Source organism: Castor canadensis, chromosome 9, assembly GCF_047511655.1.
Source record: "Castor canadensis chromosome 9, mCasCan1.hap1v2, whole genome shotgun sequence".
Classification (NCBI taxonomy): domain Eukaryota; kingdom Metazoa; phylum Chordata; class Mammalia; order Rodentia; family Castoridae; genus Castor; species Castor canadensis.
Window position 1 is genome coordinate 123756216 of NC_133394.1, and position 12036 is coordinate 123768251.

General features: G+C 41.8%; 1 pseudogene; it reads right to left on the reverse strand.

Annotated features, from left to right (window-relative positions):
* Positions 1-300: 300 nt before the first annotated feature.
* LOC109685156 (UDP-glucose 6-dehydrogenase pseudogene) lies at positions 301-2453 on the reverse strand (annotated as a pseudogene).
* Positions 2454-12036: the final 9583 nt, after the last annotated feature.

The following is a 12036-nucleotide window of genomic DNA, read 5'->3' on the forward strand; positions in this document are numbered from 1 at the left end:
TAACTTATTAGAGACAAAAATCTTAGTAGAGACTGAGACTGACTCAAAACACTTTCTTAGAATTCACTCTTGCCTCAGTTGTTAAGCTGCCCAAAATGAGTCCTAAAAGAACAGAATGGGACACTTCTCAATCTGCTCCTAAAAATTAAAAAAAATAACTAATCAATGTACTTGTGGCCACTTAGTTAAGTTTTACATGTTTTTGAGCTCTTGAATCTATGCGCACTTAAATTCACATTTATGGTATGCTTAATTTAAAACTTTTTTACATATGCATGTGTTTAAACATCTTTAGGATGATTCTTTTTTTTTATTTCATATGAGATTTTATTGGTTTTTTTAAAGAAAAAATTGGAATTAAGAATACAAATAAAAATGCAAAATAAAGGTGATAAACATTGACTCAGACTGCAAAAGTAGTGATCAATGACGATAGCTAAGAAATGAGGAGAAAAATAGACCCTATTGCTGATTTTCCCCTCAAGTCAATTTTTTAAAAACAAAAAGATAACACTCTTTAAATGAAAAATTGGAAATACACAGTGATGATCTTTTTGGATTAAAAGTCAGTGACATATCCCATTAAAATAAAAGGAGCCAGGCATGGTGGCCCACACCTATAATCTCAACACTTGAGATGCTGAGGCAGGAGGATTCCAAGTTTCAGGCCAGCCTGGACTCCTTTAACCATACTTGCAGAGGCTATGTAACATGATAATTGCATGCTTTCAAAATACATATTTAGTGATAAGCAAATAAACCAAGGCCCAGGAAAACTAGCATGCCTTTCCCTTTCCAATGAAGGTAAGTGCCGCCTATGGACAATTTATAAAATAAAAATGTTTTAAGTTTACTTTTTCTTTTACAAAAAAGTAATACCATTAAAACCAACATGATTATTTTCCACTCATCCAATTACTGAGCTAGCAATAATATAAAAATATGTAAAAAAATTCTAGATTCATGATTACCAGATCTGCTAACACCATGTAGCTAGTATAAATTTGAGGATTAAAAAAATAATTTTGCTTGCTTAAAAACACTTGGTTCATTTTCCACTTAACATCAGATAGATATTTGCTATCCTGAAGTACCAAAATGATCACAAATACAAATGGCAGTGTCTATACTTTGGGCTTCTTGCTAGGTGGGTCCTGAAGACTAAACTTGGGAATTTCACCAGAAGCAGCAATATGGAATTCTCTTGGATGACACCTTTTTGCCAATTGTTTCAATCTGGAAGCCAATGTTTTGTAGCTCACTGCGGAGCCCATCCAGTACACTCCGTCCATCGAAGATAAAGGCGGGCTTCAGCATTTTCTTATGAATGCGTTCATAATCCAGCTCCTTAAACATGTCCCACTCAGTGCAAATAACAACAGCATGGGCACCGTCACACGCTTCGTATGGATCCTTAGAGATAGTCACAAGCCGGGACACTTGGTCATCCTCTGAAACACCTGGATGAGAAAGATCCACAACTATTTGGTCCCTGGGCACTTTGGGATCGTATATATGGAGGTGTGCACCTTCGTCCATCAGATACTTGCTGATATATATACTGGAGGACTCTCTTGTATCACCAGTGTCCTTTTTGAATGCAAACCCCAAAACAGCTATCTTCTTATCAGTCACTGTATTAAACAAACTGTCTATGATCCGGGAAGCAAACCTCCTTCTCTGGTAGTCATTCATGTCTATGACCTGCTGCCAATAGCGAGCTACTTCCGGCAAATTCAGAGCCTCGCAGAGATAAACCAAGTTCAGCACATCTTTTTGGAAGCAGCTCCCACCAAAACCGACGCTGGCTTTTAGAAACTTATTGCCAATTCTCTGATCCATCCCAATGGCTGCTGCTACCTCTTCCACATCAGCTCCTGTCATTTCGCACAGAGCGCTGATGGAGTTAATGCTGCTGATTCTCTGGGCAAGAAAAGCATTCGCTGCCAGTTTGGAAAGCTCTGAAGACCAAGTGTTAGTGGTGATGATCTTCTCCTTGGGAACCCAGTGCTCGTAGACAGCACACAGGGCCTGCACAGCTTTCTGGCCCTCCAGGGTCTCATCCCCTCCAATCAACACTCTGTCTGGGTTCTTGAGGTCCTTGATGGCTGTCCCCTCTACCAAGAACTCAGGGTTGGACAGCACCTGGAGATTCAAGTCGGGCTTTGTGTTCGCGTCAAATATACGATGGATGCTCTCGGCTGCCCGCACTGGGACTGTGCTCTTCTCAGTCACGATTTTGTACCCATTTGAGTTCTTCACAATGCGTCTCGCACAAGCTTCGATGTACTTCAGATCTGCTGCCCGGCCTTTCCCCATGGCCGTAGGTTTTTGTGGGAGTGTTTACAGAAATAAATACAAGATCAGCTTCTTTGATGGCATCATCAATATTGGTAGAAAAAAACAGGTTTTTTCCTCGACAGGATTCTACCACTGCTTTTAGTCCTGGCTCATAAATGGGAAGGGTTGGAGAATTCCATGCATTGATTCTTGATTCATTAACGTCAACAACCGTTACTCTGATTTCAGGGCACATGTGAGCAATGACACTGCATGTGAGTCCTCCAACGTAGCCCGCGCCAATGCAACAGATCTTCTTAATTTCAAACATGACTGCACTTGCTCCGCACCGCGCCGCAGCAGCTTCTGCACCGCGCCCCTTCCGCACTGCACGCACGCCCCTGCGTCAGGATGCCTAGCGCCGCTAGGATGATTCTTGTAGAGTTAATGTAAAGAAATGAAAGGCTTCTGTTCTCTTCTCTCCCCTAACTCTTCTGCTGCCATTTTTAAGAAAAACCAGTTTTTTAAAGGTTATATAAATCAGGTCTAACTAAATAATAGGCGTTATTTTGGACAATAACCTTAGTCTGTTTCATTTCATCATAAGTAATTTACATTCAATTTTTTAATAATTAGACCTATTAACAAATGGTGTATTCTTATAAAAGTTATTTTTAAATACAAGTTGCAAAGTCAACAAGTAGAAAGGATATAGATGGGTATTGAGTGTATTTCTGGGAAAAAATTAAAGGGAAAAAGGAGTGCTTTTGGATGAGAAAGGATTTTGTAAAGAATGGTTTGTCCAAAAGATTGTCCCAAATATGGAGAGGAGGGATATAAGGACAAACCTTCAGAGGGTTCAGAATATTATATAAAGGTCTGAGTAAATCTTAAAAGTGTGTAATAAAAGCTTCGGTGTGTGATAAAGTTAAAGTTGACTATAATCTAAGAGTTGCCTAAAAGATTTTCTAGGGTCATGTCAAACTAAAATCTAATTCTCTATGTCCATAAAATAACAAGGCTATCTTAATATTGTTCTACTCTGCGTAACATCTGCAGAAAACTGTTATAGGGAAAGATTTTATCAAAGTAAATTACTTATGTTTTCTGTTGATCTTGTCAAGCCTTAAGTACTACTAAATCAGAGTTTATTTACATATTTGCTCATGTGTCTTAAATGACCACCTTATAACTGTGCTCTGTGTCTGTATTTTATCTAAATATGGTACAAACATTTACAAAGGTAAAAGTGTCAGTTTATGTAAAATGAGCTAAAGCTCTTTTATTCAAAAGTGTTACATTTAACTGACCAGCTAAAGTTCTTTATCCAAAAGCATTATATTGAAACTTTTGAAATATAAAATGGTTAATAATACGTTTGGCAGGTGTGCTGTTTGAAATCAGCAACATTCAGAAAAACCTTGCCATTTGGGCAATCCTGCTACTTAAAACCTGGCCTATATTAGTTTTAGTCAAATAAGTGTTACTATATATGTATGAAATGTAACTGTACATCAAAAAATAAGGCCATTTGGGATCACAGGCATTGGCCCCTAACTTGAAGAGATCTAAAGTCAAGGATGCTATACTTTTGCAAACTCATGTCCTTGTGTTCCTAATTGTGAAAAGGAGCATTCAGTGCTTCTGTTTTAATATTGTCAGTCATAATTATTTTCCAAAAAATGCAGTCTGCAATGGTAATAACTAAATGTTCTGACATTTCCCACACTATTTTTCAGCATTTTAGTCAGGGCTATTCTAAGTCTTTTCATTCTCAGTCTGGGTCCTTCGGAGCATTTACAATTAAACCTCAAAATTAACTCTACCAAGTACCTATTTTCAATCGAGTCAGCCTTCTAGGTATTTACTTTTGTTGGCTTTTTTCAAAACCTTTAACTGTTGTCTGTTGACATTCTACAGCATTTTTAAGTTGTCAGGATATCATCTATAGTCCAGACAGAACTAAAAATGGATGCCAGGTAAGCCCACTTCTTCTAAACCTCTTTTGTTGTTTATAATTTGGCCAAATGGGTCTTAATTGGCACTGATTCCCTCCTGACCTGCCTGAAGCTTCCCCTCCAATGCCAAGAACATCCAGGAAAAGCTTTCTTGCACCAAGGGACTCTCATTAACCAGAATAGTTAATTGACAAAATTCTCCCCCCTGCCCCCACCCCCTCCCTTACCACCCACTCCGCCCCCTCCCTCTCCCCCCCACCTCCTCAATACCCAGCAGAAACTATTTTGCCCTTATCTCTAATTTTGTTGAAGAGAGAGTATAAGCAATAATAGGAAGGAACAAGTATTCCTGGTTGAGATAAGGATAGCTATACAGGGAGTTGACTCACATTAATTTCCTGTACGTGTGTGTTGCCTTCTAGGTTAATTCTTTTTGATCTAACCTTTTCTCTAGATCCTGGTCCCCTTTTCCTATTGGCCTCAGTTGCTTTTAAGGTATCTGCTTTAGTTTCTCTGAGTTAAGGGCAACAAATGCTAGCTGATTTTTTAGGTGTCTTACCTATCCTCTCCCCTCCCTTGTGTGCTCTCCCTTTTATTATGTGCTCAGAGTCCAATCCCCTTGTTGTGTTTGCCCTTGATCTAATGTCCACATATGAGGGAGAACATACGATTTTTGGTCTTTTGGGCCAGGCTAACCTCACTCACAATGATGTTCTCCAATTCCATCCATTTACCAGCAAATGATAACATTTCGTTCTTCTTCATGGCTGCATAAAATTCCATTGTGTATAGATACCACATTTTCTTAATCCATTCGTCAATGGTGGGGCATCTTGGCTGTTTCCATAACTTGGCTATTGTGAATAGTGCCACAATAAACATGGGTGTGCAGGTGCCTCTGGAGTAACCTGTGTCACAGTCTTTTGGGTATATCCCCAAGAGTAGTACTGCTGGATCAAATGGTAGATCAATGTTTAGTGTTTTAAGTAGCCTCCAAATTTTTTTCCAGAGTGGTTGTACTAGTTTACATTCCCACCAACAGTGTAAGAGGGTTCCTTTTTCCCCGCATCCTCGCCAACCCCTGTTGTTCATGTTGTTGCTAATGATGGCTATTCTAACAGGAGTGAGGTGGAATCTTAGTGTGGTTTTAATTTGCATTTTCTTTATTGCTAGAGATGGTGAGCATTTTTTCATGTGTTTTTTTGGCCATTTGAATTTCTTCTTTTGAGAAAGTTCTGTTTAGTCCACTTGCCTATTTCTTTATTGGTTCATTAGTTTTGGGAAAATTTAGTTTTTTAAGTTCCCTATATATTCTGGTTATCAGTCCTTTGTCTGATGTGTAGCTGGCAAATATTTTCTCCCACTCTGTGGGTGTCGAGGAGAGTCTTCTAAAGAGACAAAATCTTTAGAGAGACAGTTTGGAGACAAGAGGGGAAAACTGTCACAATCCAGATGGACTCACCTGTGCCAGACCTCACAAAAGTTACTAAAGCCGAGAGGTTTTAAAGAAGTGATCTTATACAGGGCTACTGGACACTCAAGCCCTTGCAGGCACCTCTGACAGAAGGCAAACTCATATTTTTGGCCAAGGCCTTCCATTTAAGTAAAAAATCGTTATTTCTGATGGCTCCAAACTTATCTTTTTAGTAGTCCATGCTCATGGAGTTATTTTCCCTTTAGGTGGTATGTTTAACTGGGAGCATTCTAATTTTAACTTCCTCTGTACTCTACTAGATAAAGGTATCTCTAGTTTTAGACTTAAACTGCTTTTACAGAACACCCTCCAGATAACAACTCTGGAATCTCTCCCAAAACAAACACTGAGGTAATAACCAACCAGGACACACCTGTGATTGGAACTATTTACTGTACATGACTGTCCCCTCTTCCCAGTTCTTTCGTCTACTTAAACCTATAGCCAAGGTCTGTACCCCAAAGTCCCTTGGTTTTCCTTCTCATGCTGATAACCAGTGGCTCATGTATATTTAACTGCATGTACTTTATCTCCCAAGACTATATTCTTTTATACAGGTTGCCATTCAAAACCATGTCCAAAGAATGCTGTTTTCATGGCATTTCTGCTTTTATGTCAGCCAGTCCAGGATTGTTCATGATGATGCTAAGAGATTTCAGGAGCTCGATGCCAATCTCCAACAATGAACAATGGACAGCTGGGAACAGTGGTCTTCCTGGGCTAAATGGATACAATGAGTCTTCCCTCTACTGAGACCCCTTGTTTTTCCCATTGTGACCTTGTCTTCAAAACAGGAGGGGGTTAGATCTCCTCACAGCTAACATCTTCACAGCCTACTAATATTCTTTCCTCATTCCCATGGCTCATCCTGCTAGCAGTCCCTCTCATCCTTGTTTGTCTGGCTCTAATGTTCCTACCATGTCTCATTAATATTCTCCAAAATTTTTTACAGGAACATATTACCGCCATTTCCCGGGATACTGCAGGGGAGCAGTTCAAGATCATCATGCTACTACAAACTCTCCAGGCCCAATAAACCCTTACATGGCCCCTAGCCAGCAGGAAGCAGGAAGTAGCCAGAAGACAGGCAGCACGCCCATGCCACTCTCTCTCTCTCTGTGTGTGTGTGTGTGTGTGTGTGTGTGTGTGTGTGTGTGTGTGTAATATATATATAATCAAAGAGCCTGGAATGCTGGAATGTCAAGAAATACTAAAACAATGCAAATGCTGGAATTGCTGGAATGTCGAGATAACAACACATATACCTGCCCAACCCCAATGACCTTCCCACCAATGTCCAGCACCTCCCCCATCCTCCTTCCCAACCATCTTACCTAATGCCCATCCCCCTCCAGCCTCCCTTTTCCCACCAAAGGATGTTTAAAATCCCCAGCCTGTAAGAGAGGCATGCTCTTGCTCCTCTCAGAGTGTTACGCTGATGGCTGAGGGTCCCTCTCAGGTCTCCTCTCCCTAATAAAGACCTTCTGCTTATAGAGGTTGCAGATTCTTCCTCAGTATGTACTTCTTCACTTTCCTTTCAGGAGGTGTGGTTCAAGTGGCAGAGTGCCTGCTTTGAAAGTGTGAAGCCCTGTGTTCAAACCCCAGTCTCACTAAAAAGTAATGATTTCAGGTTGGGCATCTTTAATCTGAAATCTGAAGTTCTCTCAAATCTGAAACTCAGCATCAGCATGACACCATGAATGGGAAATTCCACACCTGACTTCATTGCCAAAATGACTTAAAATAGGGCTGGGAGTACAGCTCAGTGGTAGACCACTTGCCTAGCATGCGTGAGGCACTGGGTTTGAGATCCAGCACTGGGGGGGTGGTGGGGGTGGGGTGGGGAAGCACCTATTTCCTATGAAGCATTTTTTCTTCCCACTAGATATAGTCTGGGAGAAAGTGACTCGAGCCTGTGCTCTCTAGTTGGTGGGTAGAAGTGGTCTATCTAGAATAATTGCATGCTTTCCTCACCTCCCCATCCAGAGGATAATAGAAAGGAGTGTGGTGCCCTGGACTTACCTTTTCCTGCTTTTAGACTTGTCGGTTCTTGAATCCTATCTGGTGCCTGCCTGTTTCTCAGCCTCTATCCTCCTGTTGATTCTATTCTGTGGACCCTAAATATCCTCCCTTCAAAAAACCAGTGTCTTCTGAATAAGTTAAAGTACTAAACAGCTTTTGCTAGAATAATATTGAGTTAAAAACAACCCCCAAAATGTCAGTGACTCTAATAACAAAAGTTTAGTTTTCTAACTCTTAGGTCCATTGGTAAGTGAGGGTGGCTCTCTTTCACACTTCAGGTCTGCTTTAAATCTGTCCCAGATATCTCAGATTTGAAACCAGCAGCTACTGAGGGCATGCACTTGTTATGGTAAATGACAGGGGTCAGGTGAGCATGCAAGCACAATGAAAATCTTTGATTGGACATCAGATAGCTTCCTCCACTGGCCAAAGCAATCACACAGTCATGAACTTAATTATGTGGCTGGGCCTGATGGTATGTGCCTGAAATCCTCAAACTTGAAAACTGAGGCAGGAGGATTCAAAAAACAACCACAACAGAACAACCTACTTCAATTGTGTGGAGATGTATGTCCTGCCAGCTCTACTGTGGGCACTGCAAAGTCACCATATAAGGCACTGTGTTTTATTCTATTGTGAAGAGGGAGTGTCAACTTGGAACCATTCACCTACCTTGGTGAACCTGAAGACAATAAAACATAACAGGAACTAACTGTAACATAATCACATCGATTGATCAGTCTTTTCCTTTATGGCTTATGTTTAACTCTTCTCTGACCCAAGTTCATGAGAAAGACCCTGAAAAGAAAGTCTTTGTTTTATTTTTCACTCCTAAGTCTGTAGTCCAGGGTATAGATGAGGTGGGGACCTAATTTTGAGTTTTTGCCAATGGCTGACCAAGTGCCCCAGTAGTTTTTAAAATAATCCATGATATACCTTTGCCATCTGTCAAGTTCTATAGATGCAGGCATGTTTTCCTGGACTCTGTGCTGTTTCATTGTTCTAGTCTACACTTTGCAATCATTTACTCTTTAGTCTTCATTTAGAATCAACTCATCAAGTCACACACACACAAATACACCCAACACTGATCCATGTTTTGTTTTTAATTACTTTGATTAAAGATTGTATGAGCTTGGTGTAGTGGTACATGCCTTTAATTCCAGCACTCCTGAAGCTGAGGCAGGAGGATCATGAGGTAGAGGCAGAGGCCAGCCTGGACTATGTAATAAGAATCTGTCTTAAAAAAACAAAACCAAAAAAAGATTACTATGGGGAAAGAAAAGTGTTCAAGATAATGGCTGGCACCAGTGGAACAGAGTTGGAGGCCAGTTGGGGTAAACAGTTTGTGAGATCCTCATCTACAAAAATAACCAGAGCAAAATGGACTGGAGGTGTGGCTCAAGCAGTAAAGCACTTGTTTTGCAAGTGTGAAGCCCTGAGTTCAAATCCCAGTCCCACCGCAAGAGAAAAACAAAATGATAACTATGGTCCGTGGTGTTACTTTCCCCTTACTCTTGTCCAGTTCTTTCAGCAACTCTAATAACTTGCCTATTTTTGAGGTTTCTGCAAACAACAAGAACAATAAATACTTTAAAACTCAGATAGCAAACATGGCTAATATCCTAGTAGAGCAGTGCTGGGCATACAAGCGTGTATGTGTGTGTGTGCGTGTGTGTTCATGTGCACACGTGTGTACATGTGCGTGTTTGTACACACACATGTGCGCTCTGGGAGGGGACCCTTTAAGAAGAGATGCATTCTCCTGGCTAATGGAATTCACCCAGCCTTGGGATGGCTGTGTACTTCCCAAGGAGCAAGGAATTTCATGCATTTCAGCTCTGGCCAAGTTGGGGCATCCTCAGCTCAGCCAGGGCCTGCAGGCTCCAAGAACTGAATAGGGGATGAGGCCCAGAGCCAAGCCCAACAGAGCGTCACATAACAGGCTTGTCCCTTCCCCGCCTTCCACCCCCAGACTTGGGTGGAAACAAAGGGCCATTCAGGCCCCTCCCTTTCACAGACAGAAGACCTTGGGGTGATTGTCTCCCCTGCCACCCCAGGCTTGTGTTTGAAATCACAGAATATACTTGGCTCTAGTTTTACACTCAGTACTTTCTGCAAAAGAAAAGCACTGCCCCCCAAAAAAGGAGTTAGAGGAATAAAAGGGAGAGTTTTTGAGAGATGGGGAATTCTTTTCTCAGCCTGGTGAATGAGGTTAATAAGTGGAAAAGTAGAAGTACTCTCTACACAGTCTTTGGGAGGGTTACTCTCTTGTCTCTCACCCTGGAGGAGATGAATGGACTTCTGTGCTTTGGAGCTGGGAGAAGGAGCTTTCTTAGAGGGGCATGGTGGTGACTGTTAAGAAGGAGGGGGACAGCTGCCTGTCTTTCTGTGGCATCTCAAAGGCTAACAGGAATTGAGGAATTGGCAAGATGGTAACCCCCTAAACTCTAGTACACATCAGGTTTCCTCTCACTTTTCAAAGAAATGTATTCTAGTGCTTTTTTTTTTTTTTTTGTGGTATTGGGGTTTGAACTCGGGGCCTACATATTCAGCCACTCTACCAGCCCTTTTTTGTGATGGGTTTTTTGAGATAGGGTTTTTTTGAGAACTATTTGCCTGGGCTGACTTCGAACTGCCATCCTCCTGATCTCTGCCTCTTGAGTAGCTAGGATTACAGGCATGAGCCACCAGCACCCAACATAGTCTAGTGCTTTTGCATAGTTTGGAAAACAAAAGCAAAAACAAAAATCCAACACCAAACCTGGGCTTGGGTCATCCTGAGTAAGTCACTTGACTTTCTCTGGCAAAGTTTCCTGACTGCAAAGTATAGGTGGAAGCTAGACCAGAGTTGGAGCTGAGCAGGTAGGAGGAAGAATTAACTGAGCTATGCAGGCTCTGTTTGCTTCTGTCATCTTTGACCTCAGACCACTTCCAACACAACCTGGTTGAGCTGTGAACTGTAAGAAGCTGGCCTGAGGATGTGCCACCTGTCTCATTAATTCCCAGTGATACCCAAGGTGGCTCTGCCCAGATTTCCCCCCTCCCCCACCACTGTGTAGGAGGTGAGAAAGATTTGTGTAGGACCAAGTTTTCTCCAGGAGACTGGAGAAGATTTGGGAACCCAGGTGGGTCAGTAACCCTGGTTCAGTACTAGTGACTGCAGATGGTGGCACCACGGTGGTGTCAAAGTGACACCCTGAAGATTGCACTTTTATTTCCATAAGACTCTGCAACCTTCCTGGAGCCCTTCCTGTGACACTTTTCCTGCAGCAATTTGATGCTCTTTGATGTTAATTTTATGTGTGGGAATCTGTCTTTGTATATCCTGTCTCAGGTCAGAAACCATAGCTTCTCACTATGAATCCTCAGAGCCTGGCAAACTGTGGAGAGCAGATTATGAGGAGCCTATGAGAACTGGACATAAGCAAGGTGAGATGCAGCTCAGTTGCTTTTCCTAAGATGTTTATCTGAGATTGGCACAGCCCCGGCCACAGAAGAGGAAAATGTAGAACAGCTGCTTCTCCTAAGTTGTTTACAGTTTGGAGAAGCAAAAACGCAGGTTTCTCCTGCTATAATGTCACACCCCTCCCTGCTGCTCCACCTGCTTACCACTGGATATAAAAGACTCACTGAAGGAGGATGCAGGGCTTTTGCTTTGAGGCTTTTTGCTTTGGGGCTTTTGCTTTGAGCTTTTTGCGTTTGGGCTTTTGGCTTTTTGGTGTGGGAGGCTTTTGGAGGGGAAAAGAATTACTGAAGGGAAAAGATTGCTGAAGGGAAAAGAATTGCTGAAGGAGAATTGCTAAAGGGGAATTGCTAGCAAGCCTGAGGGCTGAGATTTTAAGAAAGCTAAAGAGAACATGGGACAGTGCAAAGTCTGAGCACTGAGGCTTTAAGAAAGCTAAAGAGAGAACATGGGGCAGTGCAAGCCTGGGGGCAGAGACTTTAAGAGAGATTATGCTAAAGAACAGCCAAGAGACAACATGGGACAGTGAAAGTCTAAGGAAAGAGACTTTAAAGAACAGAAAAGAAGACTTTAAAAGCAAGGTTTTAAAGAACTGAAAAGGAGTAGGCCCTAAAGAATACAGATAGAGAAAAGAAGCAGAGTAAATGAAGAGATTAATAGAGATAAAGAAGCAATGAGGGTTGTGCATCTCCACCTGAGTGCCCAACATACCTGATCCCATGTTCTGTCTGTCTGTCTGTCCTGTGTCCTTGCTCCCTCTCCCGTTGCCACCCAGTTAAGCCCAGTTAGTTTCAGTAATAACAAGGGAGCAAGGGAAAAAGCTCACTCCAGCAAAC